General features: G+C 32.6%; 1 long non-coding RNA gene across 3 annotated transcripts; it reads left to right on the top strand.

The window, feature by feature from the left end:
* Nucleotides 1-3,927: 3,927 nt before the first annotated feature.
* On the top strand, nucleotides 3,928-4,999 carry LOC149564925 (uncharacterized). Of its 3 annotated transcripts, none has more exons than XR_016361467.1 (2): nucleotides 3,928-4,352; nucleotides 4,560-4,999. It is a non-coding gene; the product is annotated as an uncharacterized LOC149564925 (long non-coding RNA). The 3 variants fall into 3 exon arrangements; XR_016361466.1 differs by having other exon boundaries at nucleotides 3,928-4,348; nucleotides 4,560-4,945; XR_016361465.1 differs by having other exon boundaries at nucleotides 4,024-4,348; nucleotides 4,607-4,945.
* Nucleotides 5,000-8,010: the final 3,011 nt, after the last annotated feature.

Genomic DNA, 8,010 nt, shown 5'->3' with positions numbered 1-8,010 from the left:
GGAGGGGTCATGACAAAGACTATAGTGCATAGAATAGTAGGGGCATGTGTGGGGGTAGAATCATTTGTAACTAGAAGGAAAAGTAATTGTCTCAGTCAATCACCCTCCCATATTGGAGCTTACATGTTGACATAAATAGAGATGGAGTTTTAGATCATTTGTAGATGTTTTTTTCGTTCGGACATTACCTATTTGTTTGAATTATGGATGATTCAATTTAAATGAGTTCTAATTACTCTCGTCTAGTATTTTGATGATAGGGATATAACCAATTACATGCATCTCAAATATTGAAATTGCATAGTTCTAATATGTCTGGTTTATTTTTTCTTTGTTATAGTAGGCTTGACATTTTACTTACAAGAATTAATATTTTGAGATGCTTGTTGTGTTAGTCCTTGTTAAAGAAATTTATATTCCCTTCACTATTGTAGTAAAAATAATTCTATTATCTAAAAGTTTTTTAGGAGACAATAATTTCATTATCTAAAAATATGTTAGGAGACATAAGGGCAAAAATGTTTTTGGGTAAAGTAAGCTATCTAATAGTCGAATTTTTTTTTAAGAATCAAAATTAAATTTGAAAAATTATAATATTGAAAGAAACAATTAAAAGGAAGTAGAATTTTTTTAATATACTAAGGCACCATTCCATGGGAGGGGTTACAACTCTTTTTTAAGACACTAGAGGTTTCATGAGTTTTTTGTGGAGGGAACTACATGATTATTTAGAATCATTTTCTCTCAAGTAGAAGCCCTTCTTTTTAAGCTTCTAAATTTCAACTAGTGAATATAAGGTGGGTAGAAATAGCCCCACCAACTTACCATAAATTTTAACGTGTAGGTTTTATTCCCACCAAAATATAAAATTTAGAAAGAAAATAAAATTTTACTTTTTAAAATATTTTATCAATTACATAGCCTTTGTATTTAGGAACTGGAGGGGAAAGAATCTAGAGAAAAATAGGTTCATGTTTTAAATTATTAAATTCTTTGTTATTGAAAAATGTTGATTTATCCTAAGAGGATGTGTGAGATTTACAAGAACCTAAAGGTTAGATTTTTAGAAATTTTCAATGTTCTTGCCTATAGTAACTTAATCTAGAAACAATCTCTACAACTTTGGTTTGTTCTTTGAACCATAGGTAAGACCTATATAAATGATGTTATAATAGCTTGTGTTTATTTTCCATACTAAAGTAGAATATATGTACAACAACATAAGATTAATCTATAATTTAATTTAAATTTTGATGATATGGATAATGCCAAAATAAGAACATAAGATATATATGGAGGAAAATATCACAAGTATTTTCTTTATGAAATACTCTAATAAGAAAACCATACTTCCAATAATAAATAAATTGACTAATATTAGATTGATAAAATAGCTTCAAGATTAAAGTCTTATAAACCTTTATAAATTTTCCATTATCTATGAATGGGGATCGTAGGGGTTGTATCATAGGGTGATTGGCATTTTTCATACATGCATATGGGGAGGGTAAATTTTCTTGTTTAGGTGGGTGCAATGCTTTTAGAGATTTAAGATATGGTGAAATGAAATTGTGGTAAGAGAGACTGTATAGATTCTATCATAGCAAGAATATTGTATTGTAGTCACAATGATGTACATAGGAAAAGAGATAGATAGATAGATAGATAGATAGATAGACAGGGGAATCGAGCTAGTTGTCACTCCTGTACACATTGCCACCACGTACGACCCCCAATTACAGCTTCCTTTCCCCCCAATTATCGCTCATAAAAAGTCCAAAAAATGATTACACATGTACTAGTAGCCAATCACACATGTACTAATAGTTGATCGATTTTAGTTTTCTTGGTTGATGATTGGTCCATTTAAGCTAAAAATTTAATTCTTTTGGTGAGTGATTGATGGGGGTTTTAGTGGTGGCTTTTGGGAGAACATTTTCAAATGAAACTTTAAAACCACCTTGCACTCTCTGAGTTATATAAAGAGCTCTGTAAATGCAAGAAAGCCAAAAGGTTAGCTCTATGCTCTTCACTCACCTATGGAGGTTCAATAAAAAAATTGGCAAATTTTGACAAATACGTTAGGAACTTTAGATACACAAAATTAGTCTAGGCGGCTACTATGTTGTTTCCCCTAGATTATAAGAGGAGAGAAAGTGAAAAAAATAGAGTGGTGAGAGATAAAGGAAGTGACATAGAGAAATAACATAGAATATGGAGGCAATGCATGTTTAAGATAAAACTCCTAAATTTACTTGTATCAAATACAAATTAACATTAATTGTAAGATTATGTTTGGATCATATAGGCTCCTCCACAACCACATGCACACATATGAGATAGTATAGCTGGGAGCATATAAATTAGTTTTCTAACATCAATATGTCTTCTAGAGGTTGCAAAACATATTAATTTTATACCAAATGGAATGGACAAATTTAGAAAACAATTTAGTTGCTATTTTGCAAGTGGTGGGTAGTCTTATTTACGAAAATATTTTATCTTTCAACACATTTAGATATCATATCTACAACTACTATCAATTTCCCACATTTTATTCTTACTACCTATGTTGGACAAGAGGTCTATATCTTATTTTAACTTGACAAGGCAAGTGTTCTGAATCAAATCTAATGTGTTCTACCACAACATCCACTCCCTTGATTTATTCATGGTTTTTTAATAATAGTTAACTCTAAAATAAGTAGAGTCAAATCAAATGATTACAGTCATCCATACATTCTCACAACTTCCAAATCCACATGTATTTCCCTTTTTTTTTGTCCACACAATGCCATTATAATCGTTGTACTTCAAACCCAATTGAGGGAAAAAGAAAGAAAATGCCATCCACCTTAAAAACATTGAAAACACTGCACAAAGGTCTTACAACAACTAAGGAACTATGGCAAAGATTTAAAAAAATTCCATTGACAATTGGAAAGGAAAAATTGAACCTTTATTTTGTCCTTGAACTAAGTTATTTACTAATTACAAATTATATCATTTTGTATTAACAAAAGTAAGGTTAATCCCTAACAACTAACAATGTATAGACTCCACGATATGAAAGGACCAACATTAATAGCAAACATAATTCTTGCATTGAATAGATCAACTGACAAGGAGATTTGTCTGTTGATATCGGAAATTATGTTAGTGGGAATATAAACTGAGGCATCTCCAACTTGAATCTCAACTATTGGTAAAGTAGTCAAACTACTTCCACCTTACTGAGAAATTAATTTACCTGCTCTTTCTAATAGGCAAGAAAGATGAGGATGAAAATTTTAGTTGAATTCCGAGAAGTTGTAGATTAAAAGTAAATAAAAAATGAATAAATGAAATCAAGATTATAGCATTACAAATCTGCATGACTCTTGGACTTGTAGGGTACATATGCTAGTATGCTAGTTTATACTTATTAACATTTTATGGAGTTACACACTCGTATCTTTATATTTAATCTGAAAGGTTGATTTGTATTCTTCTGCCGCATTTAATTGATATTAGTTAAGATTTAAGGAGAGAATATTTTTCTTCGAAGTTTTATGACTTGTCAAATGCCCCGCTGTACAGATATTCTATTCTTTTTGTTATATAGAATTGATTTGTATGCCTGACAGCCTGGCTCAAAGTATGGTTTCTAGCCTGCTTTTGACGTGATCATAAACTCAAGTTAAATGGACACAATGCAAAATATCGTATCTGTAAAGAATGACAAGCCATCACTTTGGTAAAATAAAGAATTGACGCCACTTTAGCATCGCTTCTTAATTGGAAGAGAAAAATAAGGTTCCGTTTGGCCATATATTTAAGTGACACACGTCCATTTCTTTTTCTTTATCCGTGGGAATTTTCTTTTCTTCTTTGTGAAGGGAGTGGGGATCAATATGTTCACCGGATCTTTGCAGCATTATTATTAAATTTGTCTAACCTGTCGGCAAGAAAAGAATTGGATTCCTAGCTAAAGAGACCAGCAACTAAGTTATGAGCTTAGTTAGAATATATAAGCAATGAACCGTTTGATGTAGATCACATTCTCATCTGCTACATTGGTGTTCTTCAAATGGATTATTATCTTCATGACGGGAAGATGATTGCTCTTATAAAATCATGCATCCCCACCAAGCTCTTTGTTTTAAGTGCCCTTACAATACAAATTATGGGCAACGTCCAAATTCAAAGGGTCAAGGGCTTTGGTCAGTCCAATGAAAAGGACTTAGAAATCTTTTGGTTAGAATGCTGCAAGATTTACAAAGTGTGTTTTCGTGCGATGTCTTCTGCCTGAGATGGCTATGGCGGACACCCTGTGGGAGATGGAACAACATAGACGCCTTGTTTGTTTGTAAGTATGTCGTTTCACATAGTTACAGAGATTTATGCATTGCAGAATAGGAACAATTCCATAGTCAAAAGTAAAGCGAACCAGAGCATGCTCTTAGTAGACGGTTTAAACATTACATGCTAATACTTGATATCCAGACAAAAATGTTAATTTTTTATTTAGTATCTGATGTTTAAAGATGACTGACTTAGTGACATCTTTTGGGAAAAAGCGAGAAAGAGTAGAATAAAGACAAATTGTCACCGTCCTATGAAACAGATTCCAATGATCCCTTGATCAGACTTGAGGAATGTTGCTATAACAATCGAGAGGGATTGGGTGAACTGTTACGCACATTGGTGGGTCATGTCATTGTTTCTGGTTTGTTAGAAGTTCCTGATGTGATACTGAAATGCACAAAGCAGTGGGCAGAAAGTGTAGATGAAGAGAAGATCGAATGAATTATTGAACTTGCAGCAATGGTGACTGTACTTTTGACTATGGAATTGTTCCTATTCTTCAAAATGCAATTGAAGATGGAGATGGAGAAGATGTTTTTGCATTACTCATGTGTAAAATGATTATTGATAAATAATTAAACAAGACCTATTTAGTAAAGGGTGTGAACGATACTTAATTTTGTATATTCAAATAAATTAGTTTTTATTTGTATTTTGTTGAAATAAGTAATGGATATGTGGTTTTAATTTTATGGTGATGAGGTTTACTATTCTTTAGTTGTTAAATTTATTATTTGTTGCATTATGATAAATTATAATTTACATATTAGTATGTTTTATGATAATTGAATAATTTTATAAATTGAAATTTTGAATGTAAGTCTAGAAAATATTTGAAATATCAATTGTTAAGTATAATAAGACAAAGGAAATATTTATTTACAATGTTAACAAAAAAGAGGATTATAAAAATTTATTAATATAAAATTTGTTAATATTCATTTACATATCAAATTTAATAAATTTAGTAATCTAATGCATATCTATACAAGAAAGAAAGAAAATATTATTCTCTTATTTTTGGTTTGCACAAATCTATCCATCTACACTATCCTTTGGCTTCATCCTTGTATGTCCCTGTTACTAAAGGATTTGGTTATTTTCTTAGTTGTCTTGTTTCAATAGATCAAATTTGAGGCATTTACCTCCCGCACTCATCTTTCCACGAAAATGTCTAAAATGTACTTCAATGCTTTCAAACCTTATGTTTAGTCTTTGACTCTACCATTCGATGACACAAACCCTTATGTTATAAACAGACATTCCTATCAGCAATAGATCGGATTCTCCAATATGGTTGGAAATGGATTTGGCATGGGAAAATTTTCCACTTTCTGGGAATACCATTTTCCTTTTGTGGTTCAACAAATGAGCTTTGGAATGTGCTACTTACTAAAATTGAGAAAATTTTAGCTTACAGGTTCACCAAGCCTCTCTCCTTGTTAGTAAAATTTTAAATTTCTTCAAAGGTCCTTGTGGCTACAGGCTCCTTTCAAATATTATTATTGTAAGCTTGAGAAACTACTACAAGATTTCCTTAAGTCCTCGGACATAGAGAAATATGGTTTTCATGGATTAGCTTTGGGAATATTGTTTTCTTCCCAAAGAATCTAAATCTCTAGGATTCATTTATACTAAGAAAGAAGGACAATCCTTGTATGTCAAATATGTGGTTGGATCTAAATTTATAGGAAATGAGGCTTCAAAGATTCTCATTTGACATTGCATTTCATCTAGGTTTCCTTTACACTGCCCATCTTGGAAGGGCATTAGATTTTAGACCCTTCTTCTCATGCAAAAACTAGTGCACATCTAGTGATCTTTCATTGCTAAAATAATTTGGCCATTTAGAAAGAAGTCAAATCATGGCTTCACTAAGATAGTGTTGGATTTGGAAATGGGTTATCTTCCAACCAGCATAATCTATGGTAGTATCCTCTAATCTAGGTTTAAGGACTTTCTTTGACTTGTCCCATAGGTATCCATTCTCTTTTCCTTCACAAGTAAGGCATTCAAACCCCTCAAGACATTTGATCTAGACCTACAATGTGTTTATGCACTAGGGAGGATTTGCAAGTACAATTTCATTTGACTCACCAAGATTTTATAATCTTTGGCTTTATTAGCTTGGCTTTACAAATGGAATTATTGCATGACATTGGTATTTCTTCCATCAATCCTTAGTGGAGATATTGGTAATGGTACAACAAATAGCATTTTCCAGGTATCAACCGTGATAGGGATATTGGTGACTTTCTACCAATTTTCCTATTGTTTACATGTTGAACTAGCATTGACATTTATAGTCCTCACATTCAACTTGGAGAACAAGGTGTTATCTAGTTTTCTATGTTATTGTAAAGCCCAAAATAGAACATTCTATTAGGTGTATTTGTTTCCAAGACTTGTCTTTAGGTTCCTACCTCCACCATTTGTTTATACCAAATTTTGGTTGTCCATTTTATGGCCAACATGAATATTTACTACATTTTTTTGTTTTGTAGAAAGGCCCAAAAATACTAGATGTGGAATCATGACTTCTTCAACTTCTTTTGATTGAAAATTTTCTCTTGGCATGTGGCTCTCTTGGGTGATACCCCTAGATTTCCTTCCCCTTTTCTACATCTCTAGTATATTTTCAAGATACAAATTTTATTTTTTTAATTTGGAAGGGTTGGGATGCATAACTATATTTACACATGCCCATATTGATATGTGTATTTCTCTTTTTGCTAAAGCTTGTATAAACAATATATAATGTAATGTTACCTATTCAAGTTTAGCCTAACAAGGTGGCTCTCGAGGTGGCTCTTGAGGTGGCCCACTTGCAAGAGCTTACAACATTGAGTTAATGCCCCTTGTATAGTTTCTTAAATGTCATCAGATTCTTTTATTACCTATGGTCATTCATTATCATGTGGTTTTTGGCATAGTTACAACTCCTCTTGACAGGCATTTACACACACTACATTCCTAGGTTCACTGACATTACTCACACAATAGTTGAGATAGCTTGTATATCTCACCACTTCACTTCCAAGTGGTTTTGAGTTTAAGAGGTGACCCACTACTATTGGTCCTCCTCCTCATTCAGATTGACATAAATGTATGGCTCCTCTAGTTATCTTTCCTCTAAGTCATTTCCCAAGATTTCCCTATCTATGTCTCCACACAAGGACCAAGTGGTGGGAGAAGAAACTGCTACAAGGTAGACTATTTCATACCCTACACCTAACCCCATAATAGTTGGCAGCTAGGTGAAGAATTATTTGTTGGAAATGGAATGACAAGTGACTTAGAGGAGGGCTGAATTAGGAACCAATAAAACTTCTCTTACTTAGATTATTGCATTAGATTATCTAATCTACTTACATGAATTAACATAAAGTGATAAAGAAATCAACACAATAACACTTTGACACAAGATATGGTAACCCAAAAACCATCCAAGTAAAAGGTGAAATTGAGATGGGGATGACACGAACAAGCTTCACTACTGTAGTAGTAAAGTTGGCATGTTAAGGCTTACAATTCATCACTTCTAGTGATCTACTCTATTAGGAGTATGAAGGATGTCTAGGCCCACCTTCAAATGGATTTTACAATACAATGAAGCATCTTCTCTATTAAGAGACTTAGCATAAGACTGTTAGGTTCACCTGG

This window comes from Cupressus sempervirens, chromosome 3, assembly GCF_028749045.1.
Source record: "Cupressus sempervirens isolate cs-2001-9-10 chromosome 3, ASM2874904v1, whole genome shotgun sequence".
In the NCBI taxonomy this organism is placed as follows: domain Eukaryota; kingdom Viridiplantae; phylum Streptophyta; class Pinopsida; order Cupressales; family Cupressaceae; genus Cupressus; species Cupressus sempervirens.
The sequence above is the reverse complement of the archived record's forward strand: the minus strand, read 5'-3'. Positions and strand labels throughout refer to the sequence as shown.